This window comes from Megascapheus bottae, chromosome 2 (genome assembly GCF_031878675.1).
Source record: "Megascapheus bottae isolate mThoBot1 chromosome 2, mThoBot2.hap1, whole genome shotgun sequence".
Taxonomy (NCBI): Eukaryota; Metazoa; Chordata; class Mammalia; order Rodentia; family Geomyidae; genus Megascapheus; species Megascapheus bottae.
In genome coordinates this window covers 8198156-8222083 of record NC_143510.1, presented here as the reverse complement: position 1 = coordinate 8222083, position 23928 = coordinate 8198156, and positions in this window count along the sequence as shown.

Here is a 23928-nt window from a genome sequence, read left to right as displayed (position 1 = left end):
TTTGAGTCTCCCCTTTCCTTTTTTGGATTAATGTTGCTAGGGGTCTGTCTATTTTGTTGACTCTTTCAAAGAACCAACCTTTTGATTTATCAATTCTTTGTATAGTAGATCTTATTTCCATCTCTGATATTTCTGATTTTATTTTTGTTATTTCTGTCCTTCTAGCTGTTTTAGAGTTAACTTTTTCTTGTTCCTCTAGGTGTTTCAGGTTTTTTTTAGGTTATTTACGTACTCTTCTTCTGTCTTTTTAATATGGGCTTCTAGTGAAATAAATTTGCCTCTTAGAACTGCCTTTGCTGTGTCCCATAAGTTCCTTTGTGATTTTTCTTGATTGTCATTACATTCAAGGAAGTTTTTAATTTCATTTCTGATCTGATCTATTACCCAGGAGTTATTCAGAAGAGTGTTGTTCAGTTTCCATGTGATTGAATGTTTTTTGACTTTGACTGCATTGTTCAGAATTAGCCTGACTCCACTGTGGTCTGATAGGATGCATGGGATTATATCAGTCCTCTTGTATCTGCTTAAGTTTTCTGTATGAACTATTATATGATCTATTCTGGAGTGTGTTCCATGTGCTGCTGAGAAAAATGTAAAAAGTTTTGCCATTGGGTGGAAGACACTGTGTATATCTGTTAAGCCCAGCTGGGCTATGGTGTCGTTTAAGTCGATGTTGTCTTTGCTTAATTTTTGTTGAGTTGACCTGTCATTTGTTGAGAGTGGTGTATTGAGGTCTCCCACTATGATTATGTTTGAGTCTATCTTGTTCTGTAATTCTAAAAGAGTTTGTTTGATGAATTTGGGTGCTCCCGTGTTGGGGGAGTAGATGTTTATAACTGTAATAGTATAGGCATGGATTGTACCCTTTACTAATATATAATGGCCGTCTCTATCTTTATGTACTGATTTTACTGAGAAGTTAATTTTTGTCGGAGATTAAAATTGATACTCCTTTTTTGCATGGTGCATTGGAGTGGAAAATTTGTTTCCATCCTTTCACTTGGAATTTGTTTCTGTCTTTGGCAGTGAGGTGGGTCTCTTGGAGGCAACATATGGATGGGTGGTGTTTCTTAATCCAGTCTGCTCCTCTGTGTCTTTTGATTGGATTGTTCAGCCCGTTCACATTTAGGGAAATTATAGAGAAGTGGTCAGTGTCCATTGTCATTATTTATTTTTACTTCTAAGTTTCTTTCTCTCTCATTTTTCCCCTTTTGTGTTTAGTGAATTATAGATATTCACTTCTTGATGGGGGTTCTTGGTGTTCTACAATTTGTTCTCGATTAATTAATATTTTTTGTAATGATGGTTTAGTGTGCACATATTCATAAAGCTTCTCTTTGGAGTGAAATATTCTTGTTTCTCCTTCAAATGTAAATGCTAGTTTTTCTGGATATATCAGTCTGGGTTGGCAGTTGTTGGTCTTCAGGACATCAATGATGTTTTTCCAAGTTTTTCTTGCATTTAGAGTTTGTGTGGAGAGATCTGGTGTGATTGGAATATTTTTCCCATTTTAGTATAGCTCTTCCTTCGTTTTTGCAGCATTTAAGATCCATTCCTTGGTATTCAGGTCTAGTGTCTTTACTATGATATATCTAGATGAGTTCCTTCTAGGATCTTGCCTGCTTGGAGTCCTGAAACCTTCAATAATGTGAGTATTTTCCCTTTTGAGGTTGGGGAATTTCTCTGCTATGATTTTGGTGAATAAGGGTTGCATTCCTTTGTCCTGATCAATCCCTATTATACGAAGATTAGACTTCTTTGCTGCATCTGCCAGTTCCTGGAGCTCTCTGATAGATTCTGACTGATTTTTCCAAGGTGGCGAATCTCTGTTCCAGCTCTTGTGTTTTATCTTCCGTTCCTGATGTTCTATTCTCCATCTCCGTCAATCTGCTGCATAATGCCTCCATTTTTGCTTGAAGTGCGGACACTGAGCTGATCATGTCTGCTGAGAGGGTATTGAACTTTTCTTCCACTTCTCTTTTGAATTCGAAGAGTTCCTTGGAAATTTCTTGTTTTTGTTTTGGGAATTCAGCCTTCATTTCCAAAATGAGCTCCTTGATTTGGGTCATATTTTGTGTCCCTTCAGGTGCCATTTCTTGGGATGGTGACATCTCTCTTGTCCCTTTGCTCTTGTTTCCCTTTGGGCTTTGCGTGGGACTTTGATTATTTATGTATGTTGTAATTCGTCTTTGTGCTCTTCTAGGCATTGAGAACTCTTGTTGTAGTTTGCTCTGTGGTCGGTAGGTGGTGGTCTTTACTTGGATTGGGAGTGGTGGTTCTCAGCCAGATTGATTTCTCTGCTAACTAGGTCAGAGTTTGCAGTTTTTGCAGGTGTTAGGCCTGTTCTCAGAGGCTGTGTGCTGCTGTATGACTAAGTCTCAGCCCAACCAGTGGCCTTACAGTGGGCTGTGGGATGGGTCTGCACACTTCGATCTCAGCAGGCTGGGTGGATGGTTGGTTTTCCTGCACTGCTTCCAGGGGCGGCCCCTGGCCAAGGGTGTGGAGTTTGGGAGTTTCCAAGGACTCTCAGGTAGGCCAGCTGGTGTCCTCTCTGTTCACAGGGGCGGGGCCCAGCTGGGGACATGGACTCCAAGGGCGGAGCCACGCCTTTCTGGTTCTCAGAAGGCAAGCTCAGCTACTGGTCGGCCCTTCAGTTCCCTGCTGTGTTTCCACTGCTTTGTCACAGTCTGTGACTGTGGGGAGCCCCTCGGTGCTGTCTTGCTCAGGATTCTCAGCTGGAGGATGCCCGGCTCAAGATTTGAGTGGGACAGATGCTGGTTCCCAGACTCCCACAGACCCCACGCGCTGTTGTAAGGCAAGGTCTCAGTGCCCCCCACTCTCCAGACCCAGTGGGCTGGGAGAGGAACCTGTTGGGTGGGTGGGAGCTGGGACACCCACTCCCACTTTGGTGGGTTGCTGGGTTTTTGCACCACCCACCCGCCTGCCTGTCAGTCTCCAGACAAAGGCCTGGGAGAGGATCCTGTTGGGCGGGTGCTAGCAGAGACAGCTCTGCCCTCTTTGATGGGGTGCTGGGATTTTGCCCTGGCCCACCTGCCTGTCTCCAGTCCTACAGTCCGAGGCCTGGGAGAGAAGGCTGTTGGGTGGGTCGGGGCTGGGACACCTCCACCTCTCTTAGTGGGGTGCTGGGTCTTAGCATAGCCCGCCTGTCAGTCTCCAGTCAGAGGCCTGGGAGAGGAACCTGGTGGGCGGGTGGGGGCTGGGACAGGATTCTAAATTCTTTGCCCCCCTGCTCCTGCCAGTCTTTCTTGGGCGGGGTGGAGGGGTCTGAATTAAGTTCTATAGCTTGGTACCAGCTCTGCTTTCCCGATGGGTTTGGGGACCCGCTGGGCTACTCACACCTCTGAATTTGGCTGTGGGTGCTGCACGGTGTTGGAGAGTCATTCACTCCCCTGGGATCTCTGCAGCCACCTGTGTTCCGTGTCTGGGTTCCGCTGCTTCCTGTTCTGGTTCCGCGTCTGGGTTCCCCTGCCTCTGACGCTCACTGACCCAGTCCTCTGCTGGTTTCTGCGGGTCGGGGCTGCTGGCCCGGCGCCCTCCGCCCTGGCTTTTCGTGGCTTAGAGCCGGCAGTGAGGGGTGGGGGAGGGGTCTCGCGTTCCGAATTCTTTGAGAAAGTTGGATGTAAGCTTTATCTGGATTTCTTTTCCGGTTTGAGTCCTTCTCCGTTGCTTCTTGAGTTTGTTGTGGATTTCTTAAGGTAGTTGGCTAGTGGGACTCCCTGGTTCTGTTTTTGTGGGAGAGAGGTAGGCAGCGTCCCTACTGTCTGGGTGCCATCTTCCACCTCCCATTTCTCCCATTTTTATTATCGCAGGGGTCACTTTGAATACATCAGCTCCTTGGGTAATCCAGAAAACCATCCTTATATTGACTTAAATCAATTGTTCCAGGCATTGCTCATAGAATAGCAAAAATCCAGTGCATTCTTTGCTGAGGAAATATCATAATCCTTTCGGTCTTGAAGAACAATCTCAGTATTGCTGTGTAATCTTGTCCTGTGCTCTTTTTTTTCTGTAATACTGTTTCTGGGTTGAATTCCTTGATTCCTCAGATATTGGCCATATATTCTTCTGACTGAGAACAAGAAAACACCAGAGCTAATATGTCTCCTCATACAGACTTTGCAATAATGTCATTTTTATAAAAATAAGATTACATTAATATTTTTCAAAGCATATTATTAGTTGCTAAAGGCTGCAAAAGGCTGATTGCTGATCAGTGATTCTGTATTTTTCTTCCTCTTTCTTCCCTTACCCTTCCTTCCTTCCTTCCTTCCTTCCTTCCTTCCTTCCTTCCTTCCTTCCTTCCTCGGTCTTTCCTTTCTTGTTCTTTCTTCTTCCCTTTCTTCATTTCTTTCTCTCTCTCTTTCTTCCTGTCTTCAAATGGTTATTTTCATGTATAGTTTATCAAAACTCAGTCAAAACATAACCTCTTTTTGTCAGCCTGGTGGATATATAATGACCTATCGCTGTGATTTCAATTGTTTCTTTTTCTATGTTTTAAATTTGTTTTGCATTAAATAGCTTCTGTATGTATATTGAGTATTTATATTGAGCGTTGAATTTTCATGGAGAATTTTCATATCTTCATATATTTAGAATCAAAAATTAATCTTGAAATCAAATGAAATTTCAGATTAATGTATTTGTTTCTTTGTTAAACAGTTATGTCACCTTGTATAGATGACTTCTCCCTTGTGTTCCTCTTTTTTTCTGTGTTCTGGGAAGAGCAGTATCTTCTAATCCTATTTCACAGAATTCCTCTGGGAATCAAGATGAACACCTGTAAAAATCCTGTAGATGATAAAACATGGGATGTTTCTGGATTCTACATGAATCCCTTCTACTATTGCCATGTCATTGTTGTTTCATAAAAAGAAAAAGAAAAAAATCCAACTATAAGAAAGACCCACATGTTTTCTCTTAATATCAAACAATATTCTGATACCAACTGGGTTGTTCATTATTCATCTCAATTCAGAGGAACTTCCAGAGTTGTAAATCTCCCAGGGGATGGGAATGGTCCTTGAGCTGACTTCTTCCTTACATGGGGGGCACAGAAGGGGTACTGAGATGTGCACACATCAAATGCAGGTTCTCCCACTCTTGAAGTTTGGGAATACCCAAACTTGCCAGAGAAAGCCAAGGAAACACCATATATAATGGTGATTGGATTACTATGAAAAAGACAACTCATCCATGGTCCAAGAAGAGATGCCAGGACCCTGTGTTGGTAGGGGGATGGCAGAGTGGTGGGGGCAGCCCTCTCTGAAAGCGTGCTTTCCTTACAGTGCTTACCAGCTGAAGCTCTCAGAGCCCCAAGTTCTAAATTGTAAAGGCCATGTACGGAGCGGTTACAGTCATGTAAGTCAGATAATGAGCACATCTCATCTTGAACTGTGTCACCCTACTTCCCAAAGCTATACAGTTCATATCCAACAAAGCATCTAGTGAGTGTCCCTGCTGTGTTAGTTCATCCTGTGCCTCAACATCTTTTTATAACCAGTCTTCAGCACTGCTGCTGCTCCTCCTCCTGGATGGTGGCCCTCTTGGGATTTGGGATGACTGACTGTCCCACAGCTGTCCAGGACTCTCATTCTTTTAGCCTAATTCAGAAGAAGGTTTGCTGTGAGCAGTAAAAGACATTCCCATAGCTCTGGAGATCTGGGGCCAGAAGCAGCTTGGTGCTGGAGCTGGAGACAGAGAACAACTTGGTTGTTATTACACCAGATCTGCCCATGTTTAATGCTACTGTTTCTCTTACATCCTTCCTTGTGGGCTCAAGCCTTCCTCAGTACCTCCATCCCTTTGGCACAGGGCTGTGAGAGGGCTGCTCATCCTACTCAAGCCCTCAGTGGCCTCTGAAGCAGGTCACGCTTAGCCTTTCTCAAAGTAAAGCCACAATCTCCTTATCGTTCTTCCTTAGTTTAGAACATGGAAGCTCTTAGAAGTATACAATGAGAGGGAAGAAATTATGATCACTTGAATAAGACCTTGATCATCAGAGATTTATATTATCTGAGAACCATAGACACAATTCTCTTTAATTGTCTTCAACAGTAGTATTTTGCCTCTTAGGGGAGAAAAATATTGCTACCAAATTTTTACTTTTATATGATATCTCTGGAGAATTGTAAAATAATCTCCTCAAAAGCAACCACAATTGTGCATGCCTATGTAATCACGTAATTACCCAGAGGTTTTGCTTAGAAAAACTCCACACATTTCACTTTCACAAAAAGGATACCCAGTAATTTTTCTTCCCCTTTCTTGACAGTTTAACCCCTCATGCTGAAACTGACCTCTGAAAATAATTCTTGTGCCAGAAGTTGGATCTTTCAGCTGCCTAGATGAATTTGAATGTGAATTAACCATAAAGATACTTTCAAGTTGATTCTGTGGTTCTAAATCAATGCTACTAAGAGGACCAAAAATAATTCACGGCCAGAAATATTCTGGATTGAAATTTTGAAAACCTTTGTCATTGAATACCGGGGAAGTGAACTTAGTAGATTCTATCCACCATACTCCACATGCTTGGCGTGCAGGTCTCAAACTGCCAAAAGCAAACGGTGTATGAGGACTGGACATTGTCAGTGCCCCGCAGTCAGAGTCTGTAATCCTTGTGCTCAGTGCTGTTTCTGAAAAGAGTTTGGCTCTGCACAAAAAGTTCAACTGGTTCTCCAATAGTTGGCTTTTCAAATCTAAGTAAATGAGAACAGTTTTAAAAGATGACCCCAAATAAGGGATTGGGTCTCGAGTCACATTGCCCAATTATATACTCAGCTAATTCTGAATACATTTGCTTAATTAATGCTTATGAGCATCTTCACAGCATATTAGGAGACTTACTAAAGCTATTGTGTTCTGGAGCACCAGTGACAAGCAGATCTTCTCTTAAAGATGGGACTTTCCTATGTCACCTACGCAATGAACTCCAGAGGTGAAGAGATGTCCATACCTCAGTCTCCTGAGGAGCAGGAGTAGAATTTGGCGCTACTCTATTTGACTTCTGATGCTTCAAACTTTTACTCTTAAAAACAAACTTTGAATCACTGAAAAGGGGGGTAAAACATTAGAATTTCTCTATTGGTGGTTACAATCCCTTCCATTATTATCTAGCCTCATATCGAACCTTTCCCTGGACGCATGTTTCTTCAAGCATTCTAACTCTTGTCTAAGGTTCCCATTTTTGGCCAGGAGCAGGGCCTAGAGGTAGAGTGCTTGCCTAGCATGCATGAAACCCTGGATTTGATTCCTCTGCACCACATACACAGAAAAAGCCAGAAGTGGCCCTGTTGCTCATGTGGTAGAGCTCTAACCTTGAGCAAAAGTGTCCAAGGACAGTGCCCAGGTCCTGAGTTCAAGCCCCAGGACTGGCAAAAATTTTAAAAAAAAGTTCCCATTTTTACTTATGTAACTTCCTCATGCGAACCCTCCCGCATTCTACATCATTTCAGCTTCCAGGTATTTATTTTGTTAGCTGTCTGTTAATTGTTCTAAAGATGTACTCTTCCCCCAGTATCATGCTTACATATACTGTAAGCAGTCAATTTAATCATGGATATATGAATATGCCTCTGTGTATGTTTGTATGGTGCGGCGCCCGGCACCCCTGACCAGCAGGGAAGAACGGACACCACCCGAGGATCCTTCTCGTATCACGCTTTATTGAAGAGCAACTTGATTGAAGGGAGAGCTGAAGCAGAGGGGTGCTGGGCAGGGAAATGCAGCTGCTTATATACAATCAAGGAACATGGGGCTTTTTGCCATTGGTCGCTCTGTTGCCAGGGCCATTTTAAAACTCGGGATTGGTCAGGCCTCTGACGTCATACGCGCAGACTCAGTGGAACGAGCAAAGGCTCCGCACTCACATACCAAAAAAGGAGAACTAAGAAGTTGTTTACAAGGAGCGAGGCAGGAAACAGGCGCCATCTTGTAATGGCGGCCGCTCCGGCTCCCCACATCTCCCCCTTTTTGTTTTGTTGCAGCAAGCCAGTATACCTGTTGTGAAGAGAGTAGAGGTGCTGTCCTCCAAAGTAAAACTTGAGGTCCTACTTTAGAGGAGTGACCCAGGTGGCCAACCCTGGATCCCTCCCCTCCAGGCCCTCTTTTCCCCTTTGTGGAGATGGGCTAGGGGCGCAAGCCCATATGCTGACGCACATGCTCTCCCTGACCTGTTAGGGTCAGGAGTGGTACTTTGTCCAGCATTTCACAACTCTTGGCTGCGTATACTCCTATTCCTCGTGCAATAGACTAAGGTCTCGAGGGTGCAAAGGCAGTACAGGGCAGTTTTAATTGGCCTTTAAAGCCGCAAGCCAAATTTAGGGGGAGTGTCCCTGCTCCAAGGCAGTGAGTGCATGAACAAGCATTGCTCTCTCTCACATAACCCAGATGTAGTTCCTACACACATTAATTGAGCAAATTGAAACATATAATCCATTTGTTCCTGCATTAAATCCATTCTTTGATTTAAAATCATAAGTCCACGGGCTAAATGCTGATTTACTTGCACTTGACTATCCATAGCTTGTGAAACCACCTCAGACAAAGTATTTACAGCAGTCACAGTCTGAATGGAGGTAACCATAGCGGCGGCAGTTGCAATTAATGAAGATACTAAAACAATTAATGCAGTCACTCCAAAATCACGCTTTGATCTTCTTTTCAATTTCACTATTAAATCCTCTTCAGCTGCTTCTATTTGGAAGTACTAGTCACTGGCATCGGCAGAGGAAATTTTGTACAGCGGCCATGAGATCCTTTAAAGCTTTGTAGGAAACTGGCTCAAAAACTCTCTGTCCCGTAAGGGAATCTTCAAAAACAGGAAAAGCAGAGGCCAACCGAGACCAGGTGCGGGCCTTAATAAAGGAACTTCCCCTTTTCGGGACGTAGGGGGGCGGGGCAGAGGGGGCAGGGCGAAGGACATCTTGGCCACTCCCCATGCCTAGTCCTCCCCAGGGGCCATATCTGTCTGCCTCATACCTGGCAGCTTGCTCCTCTAATTCTTCCTCTTCATTTGAACTTAGTTCCTCCGGGGGCCCTTCCCCCTCATTTTCTGTGCTTTGATCTGACTCTCCTGCATCCTGATCATGTAAAGTCAGGGCAGAGAACTGGTTATCATCCTGAAATTCCTTCAAGGACGGGTAAAGGGAGCTCTTTGGTTCCTCCTGTTTTTTCTTTTCTCCTCTCTCCTTCTCCTGCACTGTACTTTGTGAGGGCTGCAGTCCCTCAATTCTTTTCTTTTGTTTTCTCTTATATTTTACTCCACTCTTGGTGGTCTCTCCTTCCCTGTATGATGACTCCGAGAGACTATCCTGGTGCTTAATTAACCACCCAGACAGGAATCTCCCAGAACAACATACCTAGAAGGAGTCCTCTTCACGTGTCAAGTTCTGGATCCTCTTCGGCCCCTCTGCAGGTCCCGGGTCTTCGGCACCAGTTGCGGCGCCCGGCACCCCTGACCAGCAGGGAAGAACGGACACCACCCGAGGATCCTTCTCGTATCATGCTTTATTGAAGAGCAACTTGATTGAAGGGAGAGCTGAAGCAGAGGGGCGCTGGGCAGGGAAATGCAGCTGCTTATATACAATCAAGGAACATGGGGCTTTTTGCCATTGGTCGCTCTGTTGCCAGGGCCATTTTAAAACTCGGGATTGGTCAGGCCTCTGACGTCATACGCGCAGACTCAGTGGAACGAGCAAAGGCTCCGCACTCACATACCAAAAAAGGAGAACTAAGAAGTTGTTTACAAGGAGCGAGGCAGGAAACAGGCGCCATCTTGTAATGGCGGCCGCTCCGGCTCCCCACAGTATGGGAAGTTGTATTCTAGATGTAAGATTCACATATGAGTGGAAAACATGTCTGCTTTAACTTTATAGGCTTACCTTACTTTGCTAAGTATGATAGTTTCCAGTAGTCCCTAGGCAAAGACCTAATTCTATTATTCCTGATAACTGCATAAGAAATGCATTGGATTTAGATACCTCATTTTTGATCCATCAAAGCTCCTGTATGCTTGTGCCCATAACTTGGCTACTGTGCCCCACAATAAAGGTGTCTTTCCTGGTATCCTGACATGAAATCTTTTGAATAATCACGTTAGGGCTGTGATCACCAATTCACTGAAGAGCACTTCGCTTCGTTTTTTGAGGAGTCTCTATCTTGGATTCCATACTGGTTGCCGTAATTCACATTCTCCCCAATGCTGTAACTGAGTGTCTTCTCTGCATCCCCACTAGACTCCAGATACGTAAAAAATATGCTCAGTTTTTTCTTCCAAAGCAGAGTTCACAAAATGAAAGATGAGCTTTGTGTTAAACAGAGAGAAATCACTTCATCTTCCTATATAATCTTTTAGATTACAAAATTTATCATCAGCAGTATTAAAGGAACTTAAATTTCTCTTCCCAGTTTTCAATTGTGTGATTAAGTTTTGTTAGGATTCTGCTGCGATAAGTGATCTCTAGTTTAGGGCTAGTTTGAGAGCCCTGGAAAGCCATAGCAGGTGTCCAGAACTAGGTAAGTAAGTTCAGAAGTTGCGTAGAGAAGCCATTCTGCAAGCCTCAGTGCAACAAGCCACTGCCCCTGACCTCTCCAGGAGAATCAGAGTTTATCTCCGTTAGTGCAACACAAACAGTGATGTTCACATCTGAGATGCAAATAAGCCCCTATCTATAGATGATAAAGCCTGAATGACAGTGGGAAATTTATTATAATAACTTATCACATCAGAGTGGGAACATAATCCCTGAGAATTCTATGTTGACTTCCACCAATCTTCCATTATTAAAACTAACTTCCATGGTAAAACTAACCAGTTTTCTAACTGTTAAAAGAGCAAAGATTATTTACCTTCTCAGTTTACTTTAAAATACTTTAATGTCATTTTGATTAATTAGTTAACCAATCATGTTTTTTTCAGGTACATAGATTTTTATCTTAAACAAATACTCAATTTCCTCTAACAACTCTTTAATTTTGGCTCTAAGATTGTGTGCTAAATTAAGAGAAATAGATGAAGTGTTTGCATATCTTTTCCACCTCAGAACATTTCTCAGATTTTGACAAGATGTGCTCTTTTACCAGGTAGACAGAAAGAGAGGGCCTACATGTAATTAGTTTCTTTGCTGAGTTTAATCATCTTTAACTCAGTTCAGCACTCTTGTAAGAGTTACATGGGAGAAGTTCTGAAACCAGAGGAGACATTCAGTCACTGTTAAAATTTGAGTAGGAAAATATTATTGTATTAGTCTGCCTGGCTGCCATAATGAAATACGACAGACAGAGTGGCTGAGCAGTGGAAACTCATTTTCCCACAGTTTTGGTGATGTCCAAGACTGGGTTACTGGCAGTGCTGTGTTCTGGCAAGTGTGTTCCATGGTCTGCAGAGACTTAGCTGCCTTCCTTGAACCATCGCCTCTCACTGCCCTTCTCATGATGATAAGAGGCCCATCATTAATATCTTACTTGACCACATTTGGAATTAGGAAGACTCTACTCAATACCCAGCAGTCACTCTGGTGGCATACTATAGGATTGATTTATAAGACTTTGGAAAGAATTTCCTCTGTGCTAAGAATATTTCATGAACTACCAGAACACGGACAAATCTCCAGGGCCACACCCTTGATTAAATAACTTCTGAAATAGTTATATAAGTAATTGTTCAGGACTGAAATGTATCCCTGAAGATCACATATTAAAGTCCAAGTCATTCTCTGCTGTTCTGAGAATAGAGGCCCAAACTCTATTGTCTGGCCTATGAAAATCACTTGTTCTGCTGCCGTTAACTCCTCTTTTCCATAAAGACTTCACTAACCATGTTCTCTCTCACTTCTTGTTTCAAAAACAATCATTTTTTTCAACCTCTTTCTATCAAGAAATCTCAGAATTGCTGTTTCCCTAAGCTGCAGTGTACCTTCACACCATACATTCCAGGAGTCAAGGTTGTCTCTAAATTCTAACCAGTTATAGTCTTGTGATGAAGTTAGTGCTTACATATTTAGGAGATAAGCATATATTGACTGTTATTTACTGGATGCTGTGAGAGGATTTCCCAACCCAATGCATATGTGATATGTTCCTCATTCACTACAACTTTAGTAAAGAATAAAGCCTTACCATCTCACATTTACATGACAGTCAGAGGCAGAAAAGTTTCCATAATTCATAGGGAGAATCAAGTGAGGTCACAAATCAAAGGCCATCGTTCTCATCTGTGAGCCACTTAATTACAGATTACTGAACATTATTAAAGCAATATTCTTGGTTAGAGAATGATGATAACAAATGTCACCACTTGAACAGAGGTTCTTTGAGAGCTACTGATATATATGAATTCTCTGAGAATTATTCCAGCACTTCCATATTGTTATTAAAATGATCTTCCAATATCTTGATCTCTGTTATAAAATATCAGAAAAATCCACTTGGGAGAGGAAGAGCTCCTTCTGGCTCATGGTTTCAGCCCTGTGTCATCCGGATTCCGTGCATTGTGGCCTAAGGTAAGGCAGAAGGCTGTGGTGTGGGAAATGATGGTGCTCTCTCATGGCAGACAGGAAGCAGGGAGAGGCAGGAGAACCAGGAAGTGCTTTCAAGGGCATGCCCTAAGATGACCTACTTCCTCCAACTAGGTCTCACCTTCGAGTAATTCTATCACATTATCGATCCATCAAGAGCTGAACCTATTGGTCAGGACAGAGCCCTGGTGATTTGGTCACCTTTCAAACACACCCTAGCTGGCAAGGAAATCTACAGAGGACAGCTGAGATGCAAAGCTTCCTAGGTGGCTCCTGTGCCTGGGGTCTGTGGATGGTCACTTGTATTGAAGTCCTCACTGGCTTTTGCAATCAGACTATCTTCAAGTACTTCAACTGCTGTGAGCAGAGAATAACCATCATGGTATATTCTCTTTTGGAACAAAAGTAGAAAGGTAAGCCGTTGGGGACAGTAGAAGCAAGAAACTTAGAAACCTCAGGAAACTTAAAGAAAAAAGCAACCAAAATGACAGCCCACACTGGTTTTCACAGAGCTGCCTACAAGCTATCATTGCTAATAGAAAGAAGGGGACATGGAAGCTCCGGGCTCTGAGGCCTAAGCACCAGAAGCCAACACAGCCAACACCACATCACGATGTGGACAGATGGAGAGAAGGGGCTTCTCCACGCCAATCCTGCATGAGTTCAGGCAGCTGAGGTGGTGGCCTTGTTACCTTCACTGTAGTCTTGAAACATTCTAGGCAATAATATTTGCATCCTTTTGAATACAGGGCCTGCCCTTGAGTGTGCGTGAGAAACACGCACTACCAATCACTGCTGAGGTAATGAAGGTTATTTTCAGGAAAGAGCACGGCTTCTCAGACTGAAATATCTGGTGCAACACCTCATTTGTTTTATTTATTTATTTATTTATTGAATCCTGAAATAGCAGTTTGAAAAGAGAGGGTAATGTTTTCTTTTCTTTCTTTTTTGTTTTAAGGCTGCCAAGAAAAAAATCCTTTTCTCATTTGTTAAACAGGGGTAATAAGCTAAAATAAGAATACATTGACCTTACTCTTGAACCTAACTTCCTCTAGAAAAAAAGTGCTTCTTTTAAAGTGAAGCTAAGTTCAGTTATTTTTACAATCACTGCCTTTTTGTAGAACCTTGTTATCTTTCACACTTTACTGAAAATAGAAATGACTAATTGAAAGACAATGTTTAAAATATAGATTCATGGACACCCCTTGGGTTTGTCAACATTCTTGGAAAGGAATTTGTTTATTGTTTTAAACTGGCCAGGGAAACAGATTCTTTCATTTTTCAATTGAGCAAATGATTTTATAAGCATCACCATATTCCCTGTGTGGGCAAAAGCTGGTACTGTAGTAACTTAGATTCTCACTGGAATGTGACACCACTACACCCACATCCTTTCAAGTATCTGATGTTATCATTCATTGATTATGATAACAACAAATAATTCATAATCCATTAAAACACTATATAATTTTTGTGGGTCAGGTGGCTTGAACTAGGCCTGGGCACTGTTGCTAAGCTCTTCAGCTCAAGGCTACCCCCCTACCCTGGAGTCAAGCCCCACTTCCTGTTTTCTGGAAGTTAATTGGAAATAAGAGTCTCAGGTCCTCTTTTTGCCCAGGCTGGCTTTGAACCTTGATCCTCAGATCTCAGCCTTCTGAGTAGCTAGGATTATAGGTGTGAGCCACTGCACCCAGCTAAAACACTATATTCTTATAATAGGACAGTAGGAAAGGCATGTTCTGAAAACACAAGAGTAAGTAGAACAAAAATTTCAAAATACTTATGAAAGCAATTTATCATGTTCCAGTCAATATACTACTTCAAGTAAACCAGAAACATTTGGTGAATATAGGTTTTCCTTTTATGCCTCTATATTTCTTATAAATTCTGATTTAAGACTCATGGCCATCTCTATATAAGAAGACTTGCAAAGTGAAAAATTTCTAAAAAAATACCATGCTTTTGTTTCTTTTTTTTTTTAAATATTTTGTTCCTTATAAAACTTTGCCACAGATTTTAGTTTGAGGCTTTATTATGAGTTTTTTTTAAAATAAATATTTAATTTTAGAGTAGATATCTTTTTAGATGCAGCTTACCATAATATAAATGTCTCATATTAGGAAGCCATATTTAAAGAAGGAATATCACTACATCATTTATTTGTACTACTGGAGGTTGAGGTCATTAGACAGGCACACTCTGACTTAAGCCATGCCTGTCTTCCCATTTTTGCAGTACTAATTTTCTCCAATAAAGACTTGTGTTTTTTGCTTGAGGACAATCACAGACTACAGTCCTCCTATGTAGAGCTTCTGGCAAAGCAGGGATTACAAAGCACACTACCAGACCGGATTAATGCATAGAAAAACATGCTCCTGAGTGGCTGAATAACAGCCATGTGTTACCACACTGGCCTTGTTTTTTGTCTTAAAATCACTTTTATAGTATTGCGACATTTTCAATCCCCTTTTTATTGGGAAAGGTCCTGAGAAGTAAAGGTTTGCCTTTGCTATGCTAAACAAGTGCTCCACCACTAGTCAAATACTTAACCCTGATCTTACCCTCCATCCTCATCCTACTGTTTAGCCCTTTCTTGTTTTCTGACACATGAAAGTACACAAGGCCAATTTATGTGTCACCCAATCTAGCCCTAGTAGTGATCACTCCCCAGTGCTTTGATAAATTGCTAATATCATGTATCCAACATCTGAATATCACATAGAATTGTTACAGGGCTACTGAGAGCCCTCTGTCTCCACACGATCCTTCCCAAAGCCCTGTCAACTACTGATTTTTTTGTTCACAGTCACCCTAATATGTCTTCTAGTTTGTATTTTTCCTTTATTCTACCATTTTGTTTCATAGAGCATAGGTGATTACTCCCCCTCCCCATACAAATATAGGGGCATTGTTGTTATTTTTTTTGCTCAGGCTGATGCTCTGTCATTTGAACTATAGTCTATTCTCAGCTTTTTGCTGCTAAATTGGAGAAAAGAGTCTCTTGGATTTGTTGGTCCCCATTAGCTTCCACTGATATCCTCAGATCTCAGCCTCCTGAGAAGCTAGGATTACTGGTAGCAACCACTTACACCTGGCTAGGAAGTTTCTTTTAGTGAAGTCTAACATAACTCTTATTTTATCAGTTTGGACTTGTAGATAAAAACCAGGGCCACATAGAATTTTCCCTTCTTTATAAGAAAGGTTATAGTTTTCATTTTGCATGTATCTGTGACTCATGAGCTGATTTTTGTTGAAAATGAGCCTTTATCTAAGTTTATTTATTTATTTGTTGGTATAGACCTCCTAATTCTGTGTTATTTATTGAAAGAACTATCTAGTATCCTTTCTTCTGGGCATTGCTGTGGACCCTTTTCCAAGGACAAGTTGAAATGCTTGTACCTGTGTAGATATGTTGCTTCTCTATACTGCTTCTTTGGTCTAAGCGTTTTCCTTAGGCTATGACTAGGCTATATTACAGCAGCTTTGTGGGGAAAGTTGCAATCACGTAGAATCAGTGCTCTGACTACCTGTGATCCTCTTTTGCCCCTCACGTATATTTGCAATATACGTGAAGTTTAAAGTTACTTTGTCTACACCTACAAAAGTACTTATCACAATATTTTTTGAGAAAGGATTTACACCGTATCACGTGGAGAAGACAGATATCTTAACAATATTGGGTCTTGTAATCCAGAAACATCAAATATCTTTATTCATTTAGATCTTTGCTTTCTTTCACAAATATTTTATAGCTTCCCACAGGTTCAATTTATGTCTGAATATCTCAAGTATAATATAGTATTTTAAACAGCCAATGTTTGTCTGATTTCAGCTTCCAGTGACTTGTCTTTTCGGCACAGGAAAGTCATGAATTGTTTTTTGTGGAATTTGTATCCTATCCACCTGCTTTGTCTCTCCAGGCAAGCACATCACAGATGTGCCAGCAGGCAGCCGTGGTCCATCCCTGACCTGACGCCTCAGTTCTCCGAAGGAGCCAATAAAACTCATTGATTTTCAATTTGTCCACCTTTTCCTTGCTGTAAAGAGAGACATGATGAAATCCTTACTTTCACGGATCAGACATGAAACTGGAGGTCCTCTCAACTTGAGTTTTAAAACCTCCATTTGTATTTCTACTCACATGGGCTTTAATAATAATTCTCTGTAAAATATGAGTTCTCTCTATACAATGCACTATCCACAGAAGAATATGATTAACAAATAGGTATAAGTCTAAAGATACCCAACAAAATATATATGAAAATTATAGTGGCTACTTTTCATTTAAATAACACATATGTGCACATATGTGCACATCCACATATGAAAGTAACCAGCACCTTTCCTGAGCTCAAAGATAGAGGAAGAAGGAACATGCTATGAGAATGGGACTGTGTCAGATCCCTTGCAGCTCCACATTGGTGCATCTCTTCACATGGCTCTCCTCCAGATCTGTGGATGAAAGTGGGGGCATTTCCATAGGACATACCACCAGCAACCCATGTTCCCACAGACTCTACCCTGAGTCACCAGTAATGACTGAGTCTGAGATGATCACATATGGAGAAGAGCTTTAAATCCTGACAAGCAGGCACTGGCCCTTTAGTTTCATTAAAGCTGTTCTAGGCATTTGCCACCTTTGTTTCCACTTTTGTACTTGAGAGAGAAGGAATATTAGCATATCTGCACAGAGGGTAAGAATGAGTGTCTCTGGACGTTGGATGTCAATGAGAGCTTAGAAATCAAATACCCATAATGAAAATCTTGAATATCATAATGTTCACATGTTTATAATATTCAAAGATATTTTCGTGCCTACAGTCTGTGTGCTCACAGGGGCTCAGGTGCACGGCCTTTCACCAAGCATCCTTCATTCCTTCATGGTACTGGCTGCATTTGCTGCATGGAATCTGCATTCTAGGCAGACAGAAAGGCAAAAGAGAAGCAGTGGGTTCTGAATGTGCTACATTCTTGGTCACTTGTGATTGTATCTGTTAATGCACAGAAGGGCCAACATTATGTAGGTGAGGTAATGAGTGCATTTTTGTCACCCCTCCTATTCTTCCAGCTTTTCCTTCCCGAACTCCCTCTCAAGTTGTATAGCTCACTTCTAACAGTGTCCAATGACTATCATTGCTGCATTAGGCTGCTCTACTTTTAAAAGTCCGTTTTATCTCAAAGTAAATTTTGGAGTATGTAAAACCTATATGAAGATTTGAGATTTCTCATATACCTTCATTCAGATACACTTAACATTGGCATCTTCCAAAGACATAGTTTATTTACTGAAATTAGACCATGCTTATTTACAATATCTTATCCACAAACTACCATTATTACCATTTCAATGAACTGTAAGGACTAAGAACTGTTGTAAATTAGTAGTATTTATTACCAACTTTGTAAAAATACAACATAGCAGTCTATGAGAATACATTATACATAAGACAGTGACATGCTACATTAATAGTAATGTTGCATTTTTCATTAATCAGAGTAAATGATTTGCAGACCTTATGCAACCTTTTCATTGTTGCTCCTCTCCTCTCCGGGGCAGCAACACGGGAACGGGGAGGGACACACAGGGCCAGCCTGTAGTCCCCAGGGAGCCAAGCGAGATGGTAAGTGTCGAAGACCCAGCCCTCCCCCAATCACCGGGGAAGAAAAAACCACGCTGAGTCAGAAGCAGTGTTAACCATGAAAGCGCATCAGATCTCTCTGCTGATCTCTGATGCTCTCAGATGCTCTCCTCCCTTTATTGCGTCAGACAATTAGTTATATACTGTTAGGGTAGGAGAAGGTGGGCACTGGGAAGCTAGCCAATAGGAAGAGGGCCTCTGTGCTACCACTAAGGGTCTGGGTGGGGCTTTCAGGTACTGGGCAGGACAGGTGCAGGAAAGCGCGTGAGACTTGAGCTGCTGCGAGACCCGCGAAACTGCGGGGGGTTCAATGGAGTCATGTACACAGAGATGCCTTAAGAGAGGTATGCAAAAGACCGAATGCCTAGACAAAGCCCTTTAATTGCAGCTGAGCCAGAATCAGGCCTCAGAGATGGAGGCTAGGCCCCAACATTTCATTTCATTTTTCTGGCTCCAGGATCCATCATAGATTTATCTGTCACATCGCTTCTGTCATCTTTAATCCCTGCCAATCCCTCTCTCTTTATCTCTTGTGACTATGAAACCTAGGAATCTGGGCTCCTCTGACATTTCCCCATGATTTCTTTACAATCCTACTGCTGAGTTGGTTCTCTGCCTGCCTTGCATATGACATCAGGAAGTTCAAGGGAAATGAAAACTTGGGATATCTGGATTGGATGATGTCTGCCAGGTCTTTTCATTCTAAGGTGATAGCTTTTCTCTTGGCAATTAACAAGTGTCTTCTGGAAAGACTTTTTGAATGTACTCTGTTTCTCATTATACATTTGGCCACTGATTTTTAACCTCAGTAATGGCTTCAGTCTCCAAGGGCTGTCTTTGTAGTGCCTGCTAATTGTGATGACTTTTATAGGCACATATAAATTAAGCAGTCCAGTGGAAAAAAATCACAGAAATCAAATTCATAGCTTAATACTGAAAGGTGACAGTCTAGTTGGTGAATTAAAAAAATAAAGTTAGAACAACAGTTTGTTTCATTAGTGAAAACAAAGAAAAAGCCTGTGCTTTTAATGTCTAGTCATTAGAGAAGTATTCTTGACTTTCTGAATACAAATCTGACTAATTTTTTTAAATTTCAAAAATGGAAAGAGCTAGATGCACTTATAAAATCCAAAGAGAATGCCAAGGAACTGCCAGTCTCCTTGTAAGTCCAGCAGATCTTGCTAAATAATCACCACATTGCTCTGAACATATATTTTCCAAAATGAGAAGACACAGAGCAAGGCTAGTGAGGACCAAAGGCACAGCCATCTCATTCAGCTACACCTGGCTTGGGAGGAGAGAGAAAGACTTCCATTCCTCTACTTACTCTAAATCACCACCATATTCTTCAATGCACCTCACACAATGGACCTCCATTGCTTGCTAGAAAATGAATTTAACAAGAGGTTGGCACCCACACATTGAGACGTTGTGGCACCTGTCTACAAAGTCAATAATTCTACTTCTGGGATCCCAGGCATAGATTTCGTGCATTGGAAACGCAGAACTTTGGTAGCATTTGAGGAACATAACTGAGCGGAATCAACCAAGAGTGTTTAAACAAAACAATCTGGATGTCAGAAGGTTACTCCCAGCAGAGGGCTGGCGGTGTTAATTCTGCATGGATTACCACCATCACGATTTCCGAAAATAGAAAAGACTTGTAATACCAGTTGCACTCAGAGCTCCGTTCTTGTATAAGCTGTGGATCACACAGTTATCCTTCTTTCTTTAAACTGATCAAGTGCTCTTTCATGAATTCTCTGGGCCAGGCTGGATCCACACGACTTAAGAATTCATCACAGAAGCCCCTTCTGCACTTAGACCCCAGGAAGAAAGCAACATGCCTGGAGTCTGGTTCTGCAGTGCCCCCAGCGAATCTCCTGCAGACAGGGATTGCACACCTGCGGTGGAGACGGTGGAGACAGAGTAGATAGACTCCACAGCTAAGGAAAGATGGCCAGAACCATCCGTGGTGCGGCCACTGGAACTCCTTCCTGCCTCAAGGCTGAGCTTAGCAGCAGGAGCAGGGCTGTCTCTCGGGTTGTTCTCCAATGCAGGTGGTGGACTGGTCTGCATCCTGGGAATCAGGAAAATGTTTGCTCTCATGGTCAACGAACCACCAAAAATGTGACAACCCCAGAAAGGGCACAGAATGGCTGTGTGTGGAGGTGGAGGTTACAAGGTAAGAGGCTGCCTTACCGAATCCATCAGATTCTAGGAGGTGACAGAGAAATCTAAACAGAAGTAGGCTAAACAGAAGTAGAAGTAGGAGCTCATGGTAACCACAGGGGAAAGCAAAGATGACAAGGATCACATTGTGAGGCTCAGCAAGCACTGCTGCCAGGCTTGGGTTCAGTGAGGGTTCACCTCAATAGACAAGTTGGACGTAGTTAAAGGAGACTGGGATCACAGAAGCACGGGAAGCATTAGTAGAATCACAGGGCAAGGCTAGTCCAAGCGCAAAGCAGAAAATCCTCATTAAAAAAGGTAAGGCAGTGTAGTAGTGATCCCTCCTGGCCACATCCCCTCCAGCATCTGTTGTTATTCATTTTCTTGATCCTGGCCATTCTAACTGGAGTGAGGTGGAATCTCAGAGTTGTTTTGATTTACATTTCTTTTATGACCAGAGATGTTGAGCATTTCCTCATGTGTCTATAGGACATTTTTGTTTCTTCTTCAGAGAAGACTCTTTTTCAGTCTTTGTCCCATCTTTTAATGGGATGGTTGACTCTTGGGAGATTAGTTTTGGAGTGATTCAATTTTTTGAGTTGTTGATATATTTTAGATATGAGGCCTTTGTCCGTTGTATGGTTAGTGAAGATCCTCTCCCATTCTGTAGGCTTCCTAATTAATTTACTAGCTATGTCCTTTGCCTTACAGGAGCTCTGCAGTTCAATGCAGTCCCACTTATCCAGCCTTTCTCTGATTTGCTGTGATTCTTGGTCCTTATTGAGAAAGTTTTGACCTGTGCAAGGAGGCCTCGTGTATCTCCTATTCCTTCTTGCAACGTTTTCAGTGTGTCAGCTTTTACCTCGAGGTCTTTGATGCATTTGGAGTTGGTTCTAGTGCAGGGTGACAAAAAAGGATCCAACTTTAGTTTTCTGCAGGTGCTTAACCAGTTCTGCCAGCACAACTTGTTGAAGAGGCTGTCTTTCTTCCATTCTATTTTTTTGGCTCCCTTATCAAATAGATAGCAGTATGGCAGTTCCTCAAAAGACTAAAAATAGAGCTCCCCTATGACCCAGCAACTCCACTACTAGACATTTACCCAACCGTCCAGAAACAAGGACATACTAAATCCACTAGCACAACGATGTTCATTGCAAGCACTATTTACCATAGCAAAGATATGGAACCAACCCAGATGTCCCTCAGTTGATGAGTGGATCAACAAGATGTGGTATTTGTACACAATGGAATTCTATGCTGCTGTCAGAAAGAATGACATCACCCCATTTGTTGGGAAATGGAAAATCATATTAAGTGAAGGAAGCCAGACTCAAATGAACATAGGTCAAATAGTCTCCCTCATTTGTCATAATCAGTAGAAACCTTGGGCTCTCCTAACAGAGATTTACAATAGAACAAAATCTAGAGACATTAGGCCAAATAGTATGACACTAAATATAAGGACCTCCAGGATAAGGAAACAAAAGCTATATAATGAATGACTGTTGTTCTTAATGTACTATATTATCTCTCATCTCTTTTGCCATCTCTTGATTATCTCATATTGTTACAATATTTCACCTTGTTATCTGAAATATTTTATATGTGCTTAATTGGTTATTTGAAATTGGATAGGGAAGGGGGAAATCAAGATAAGTGAGAGGAGGGTGGGAGGGAAATGGGGACCATGTCATGAGAAAGTGTATCAATGTTTGTGAAATTATGCACCTTTTATTTGGTGAATATAATGTACCCCTTTTTTGATCACAATAAAAAAAAAACGAAAAAAAAAAGGTAAGGCAAAAGGAAGGCTGAGGGCAAGCATCAAGTGAGCATACTTGCCTAGCCAATTCCCCTTTGCAGTTGTTCTCAAAAACATGTTTATATCTTTGTAAATTCATGTCTTCTAGATACCTCAGGTAAATGTCCCCATGCGTCATCTTTCTTGTTGGTGTCTGACTTATTTCCTTCCACACAGTGTTTTCTGATGTTACCACAGACATGTGGATAAATAGCATTCCATTGGGGATCACACATTTACTTCATTCCTCAGTGGATAAAATACATGTTGCTCACACACAAACGATGTGGATGTGAATTCTGATGTATGAATGTTGGTCTGAGTCCTGATTTTATTTGGATTATATGGAAATTTATTGTTTCAGATGTTGGAGAGATCAGCAAGCTGTTGTACCTTTGATAAAATTACTACTATGAGATAGGGCTAATAGATTTCCACACTGGCTATGGCCCAGTTAGTACAGTTGGATGGATCTTGATATAAAAGTACCTGTCTACTCTTTTATACATATTTCATATGTATAGATATATAAATATACATGTCATATATATGATATATATATCCTTACATTATTCCTTTTTACTTCTCATATTTTATGTGAAAAAACTGCATTCCAGCTATTTACCACAGACAAGATATATAATCAGCCCAGATGCCCCTCAATGGAAGAATGCAACAGGGTAATGTGATATATACACACGATGGAATTCTACTCATCCATCAGAAGGAATGATATGTATTATTCATAAGAAAATGGAAAGACGTGGGAAAATTATAGTAAGAGAAATAGGCAAAGAAAGACCCAGTGAACCAAAGTCTATATGGGTTTCCTCATCTGTGGTGCTTATAAATTAAATCTATAAGTAAACATATTGGGTGGTAATCAAGGGGTTACAAATGAATGAAGTGAAGCACAATGGAGTCTGAGGAAAGGACACATCGTGTAATTCTTTGAAAAGATGACATCAACGTAAGTACCAGGAAATAGATACTTGTAAGGAAATGAGGAGGGTGAAACCTAAAGGAGAGGATTAGAAGAATGAGGAGGAAGGAGGGAGAATACAGGCAAGAATTCATTGTGTGTACTACAGAAGTGAGAAATACAAAGGAAGGAATGGTTTATATAGAAAGTGAAGATGATGAAGTGAAAATACAGATCAAGATGCGTGGTAAATACAAACAGCTTGGTTAAATGGCAAAAAAACTCAATACATAACCAAAGATTAAGGAAAGTGAGGGAGAGGCTGGCTTGGGGAGGGGTGAGAATGTTGAGAGTAGTGATCAAGATTCCCTGTATTCAGAAACTGCTTTGGTGAATGGCATTTAATAAAAATATATTAAAATATATGAAGAAAAGAAAAGAAGAAAAGCAATGGAGACACAACTAAGACAAGCTCTTTGTTTTTCCTGCTAGAAATCAGGAATTCAAGGGAGTATAAAAAGAAAAATTAATCTTCTGGTGTCATCTGCATTAAAGGTGTTCGGATCAAAATTAAAATCCACGCAACTGTATTCATATACATAATTGATTTCATCTGGCTTTCTATCTATCCACAGATACGTATATGTATTGTATAATTACTAGCTTTGGAAACTAAAGAGCACAGTTCACATCCAAGGCTTTGTAGGAATTCTTTGTCTTAAATAATGAAGCTTAAAGGGGAGTCTTTTAAAGCTGAGAAAGATGTCAGAAAGAAATCTGAAGAAAGAAGAAAGCAAATATTAAAAGAGAGAGCAAGAGCTTGGTGAGCAGCCAGACCCAGTTCACAGTTTGGGGCCA